Here is a 4831-nt window from a genome sequence, read left to right on the forward strand (position 1 = left end):
AAAGGAAAATGGGAAAGAGCTCAAACCCCTTGGACTTGGGAGAATTTCACAAGGGAGTTTAATGAAAAGTTTCTTCCGCCCTTGATCCAAGAGAAAAGGGAGGACGAATTTATTAAGTTGAAACAAGGAACCCTTACTGTCGCAGAGTATGAAGGGAAGTTCGCTAAACTTTCCAAATACGCTCCTGAGTTAGTAGCCGATGAACGGAGAAGGATTAGAAGGTTCATACAGGGACTTAATGTGGAACTTCAGGAGGGCCTGGCTGCAGCCCAAATCTCTACTTTTACTGAGGCTTTAGAGAAAGCGCAAAGGGTTGAGAATGCAAGATCTCAAGTGAGGGATTTCCACAATAGAAAGAGGAATTTCCCTAGTCGCACTACTGGGCAGACCAGTAAGTTTGTTCACCCTTCTAAAAAGGGAAGAGGGGAAGGGGGAACGAGAACTGCTGGAGCTTCTAGGGGAGCTCTATCTAGGGGAGGTCGTAGCGGGACGACTCAAGCTAGGGGAGCACCATCTGTTGGATCGACTGTGACCCCTCAAGTTACTTGTGGGTATTGTGGTAAACCCAACCACTCTGAGAATGACTGCTGGAGAAAGCTGGGAAAATGCTTACTGTGTGGGAGCACTGAGCATCAGATTGCAAGTTGTCCGAAATCGTCAAAGACAGGGGGAAGCCTGCAGAGACCTGAAAAATCAACCTCTAAGCAGACCAGTGCCGGAGGGAGTCGACCGAAAGTACCGGCTAGGGTCTACGCATTGGACTATCCACAAGCTCCAGATGCGACCGAAGTGGTCGAAGGTACAATTCCAATCTTTCACCGCCTAGCTAGGGTTTTAATTGATCCGGGTGCAACGCACTCTTTTGTAAACCCTGATTTCATGAGTGGAATAGACTTGAAGCCAATTAAGTTACCATATGACTTGGAGGTTAAAACACCCACTGGGGACAAAAGTCTAATTGCTAATATGGTGTATAAGAATAGTGAAATTTGCGTGAGGGAAAGAAAATTGCTGGCCGATTTGATAGGCTTAGCGATTAAAGGATATGATGTGATCCTAGGGATGGATTGGTTAGCCCGTTATAATGCTCAACTGAATTGTAGGACGAAAATGGTAGAATTGTGTATTCCAGGGGAAGCAACCTTGAAATTGGATGTGAGGGGTAAGTTAGCCTCGTCTGCACTTATTTCGGGAATTCGGGCTAGAAAGTTGTTAAGTAAAGGAGCTCAAGGGTATTTGGCTTTTCTTATTAATACTCCTAGCGATAAGGTGAATCTGGAGGACACACCGGTAGTAAAAGAATTTTCTGATGTTTTTCCTGAAGAATTGGAGTCTCTACCTCCGGAACGGGAAATAGCTTTTAAAATTGATTTAACTCCGGGAACAGCACCTATATCAAGGACACCATACAGGATGGCTCCAGCTGAGTTGAAGGAGTTGAAGTTACAATTACAGGATTTGTTGGAACGAGGTTTTATACGAGAGAGTGATTCTCCGTGGGGAGCCCCAGTTTTGTTTGTAAAGAAGAAAGATGGGAGTTTGAGGTTATGTATAGATTATCGAGGTTTAAATGATGTTACGATTAAGAATAAATACCCACTACCCCACATCGATGAACTGTTTGATCAATTGCAAGGGGCGGTAGTGTTTTCAAAGTTGGATCTAAGGCAAGGTTACTATCAATTGAGGATTTTGGAAAAGGACATACCTAAGACTGCTTTTAACTCGAGGTATGGGCACTTCGAGTTTGCAGTAATGCCTTTTGGGTTAACCAATGCACCTGCCGCTTTCATGGATTTAATGCATAGGGTTTTTAAGCCTTACTTGGATCAATTTGTGGTGATTTTCATTGATGACATTTTAGTGTATTCTAAGAATGTGAAAGATCACGAGAAACATTTGAGAATTGTTTTACAAATCTTGAGGGAACATCAGTTATATGCTAAGTTTAGCAAGTGTGAATTCTGGCTGAAGGAAGTGACTTTCCTAGGGCATATAATTTCTAAGGATGGGATTAAAGTGGATCCAGCTAAAGTGGAAGCTGTTTCGAAATGGAAACGACCGGAAAACCCAACGGAAGTTCGGAGTTTTATAGGATTGGCAGGATATTACCGGAGATTCATCCAGGATTTTTCGAAAATTGCTGGACCTATGACTGAGTTGACCAAGAAAAATGGAAAGTTTATTTGGAGTTCTAAGTGTGAAGGAAGTTTTCAGGAGTTGAAAAGACGGCTGACTAGAGCGCCTGTTCTAGCTCTACCAAATGGACATGATAGTTTTGTGGTTTACACAGATGCATCTAAGGAAGGTTTGGGATGTGTTTTGATGCAAAATGATAAAGTGATAGCTTATGCCTCTAGAAAATTGAAGCCGCATGAAGGGAACTATCCGACCCATGATTTGGAGTTAGCGGCTGTGGTCTTTGCTTTGAAGAAATGGAGACACTATTTATACGGAGTGACATTTGAGGTTTTTACAGATCACAAAAGCCTTAAGTACTTATTTTCTCAGAAGGAGCTGAATTTAAGGCAACGTAGATGGATGGAATTTTTGGAAGATTATGACTGCACGATTAAGTACCATCCTGGGAAGGCCAATGTAGTGGCCGATGCTTTGAGCCGTCAGGTACAAATGGCTGGATTGATGGTTAAGGAATTTCGATTGTTGGAAGAAGTTAGCTATTGGAATCCCCGATTAGAACCAAGGAAAGTGATTTTGGGGAACATTGTGATAACCTCCACTTTATTGGGACGTATTAAGGAATCTCAGGAAAAGGACCCTGAAATGCAAAAGTTGGTGGAGAAAGTCAAGATGGGAGACCAGACCGATTTCACTTTGGGATCAGATGGAATATTGAGATTTCGAAATCGGGTGGTTATGCCAAAGGATGAAGGACTTAGAAAAGAAGTTTTGGAAGAGGCACACCGATCAAAGTTTACAGTACATCCAGGAGGGAACAAAATGTACCAAGACTTGAAAGGTCTATATTGGTGGAAAAATATGAAGAAGGAAATTGCCCAATTTGTCCAGACATGCTTGGTTTGTCAACAGGTTAAAGCCGAACATCAGAAACCATCTGGGCTTTTGCAACCTCTAGAAATACCTGAGTGGAAATGGGAAAATATTACCATGGATTTTGTATCAGGCTTACCAAGGACACAGAGAGGCCATGATGCCATTTGGGTGATAGTAGATAGATTGACTAAATCGGCTCATTTTCTGCCGATTAATATGAAATATCCATTGGAGAAGTTGGCCAGATTGTACGTGGATGAGATCATCAGACTACATGGTATACCTGTGAGTATTGTGTCAGATAGGGATCCAAGATTTGTTTCGAGGTTTTGGCAAAAGATGCAAGAAGTGTTGGGGACTAAGTTGAACTTTAGTACCACCTATCATCCCCAGACTGATGGACAATCTGAAAGAACAATTCAAACTCTTGAGGACATGTTGAGGACTTGTGTACTGGACTTTGGAGAGAGTTGGAGTAAGTTTTTAACTTTAGTGGAATTTGCCTATAACAATAGTTTCCACTCTTCTATTCAAATGGCTCCATACGAAGCACTTTATGGTCGGAAGTGTAGATCCCCAATTTGTTGGGATGAAGTAGGTGAACGGAAAATCTTAGACACGACTATTGTATCTTGGATTGAGGAGGCTAATGAGAAGGTGAAATTGATACGGCAAAGAATTCAAACCGCTCAGAGTAGACAAAAGAGTTATGCCGACAATCGGAGGAAGGATTTGGAGTTCACTGTTGGAGATATGGTATTTCTCAAGATTACGCCTTTAAAAGCAAGTTTGATGTCCGGAAAAGGGAAGAAACTACAACCAAGGTTTGTAGGGCCTTATAAGATTATTCAGCGAGTTGGGAATGTAGCCTATAAGCTGGAATTACCACCGAGTTTATCTCGTATTCATAACGTGTTTCATGTGTCCATGCTTAAGAAGTATCATCCAGACCCCTCTCATGTTTTACAACCGGGGAATATTGAGATTGATGAAACCCTGACCTATGAGGAGAGACCGGTAAAACTTCTGGATCGAAAGGTAAAGGAATTGAGGAACAAGCAGATACCACTAGTGAAAGTTTTATGGAAGAACCATGGAGTAGAAGGAGCAACATGGGAAGTTGAAGAGACAATCAAGGAGAAGTATCCAGACTTGTTCATCGACCAAGGTAAATTTCGAGGACGAAATTTTCTTAAGGGGGAGAGGATGTGAGGACTCGCAAAAACTATTATTTTATGCCTAATTTATGGCTTAATAAATTATTTAATTGGATTTTATTTCCAAGGAATATTTTCTAGTCTTATTAGACCTAAATACATGGTAATATAACTTCGTTATATTTTTAAAATGATTCGTTTCGAAAATTAATTTCCTAGAGCGCGTTTAGTAAAAATAGTGAATAGTACTTGGAGATTTTATCCGCGTATTAGCACAATAAGCTTGGAATATTGGAGACTTGTACCATGGTCCTAAAATAGGTAATTTTAAGCATAAATATTCAAGTGATAGTTAGTAGTGCAATCGTTATAAGAATTTTTCGAAAGTTTCGCGTTATAGCGGTAAAATGGGCGGTACGCGTTTTCACACGCGCGACTTTATTTGAGGAACTTTAGACCCTTGTTTCGAGACAATTAAGAGTGAATAATATCTATATTAACATGAGTGCATTAGAGGTTTAGTGCACTAGTGAACCAAACGCGCGAGAAATCAAGTCCAAACGCACCCTAAATTACACTATTTCGAGTTGACTTTGAGGTGCATTTTGCACCACACAAAGAATCTTCCTTTGGAAGCCAATTGCATCAGCACTCTCTCT

Source organism: Coffea arabica, chromosome 2c, assembly GCF_036785885.1.
Source record: "Coffea arabica cultivar ET-39 chromosome 2c, Coffea Arabica ET-39 HiFi, whole genome shotgun sequence".
Classification (NCBI taxonomy): Eukaryota; Viridiplantae; Streptophyta; class Magnoliopsida; order Gentianales; family Rubiaceae; genus Coffea; species Coffea arabica.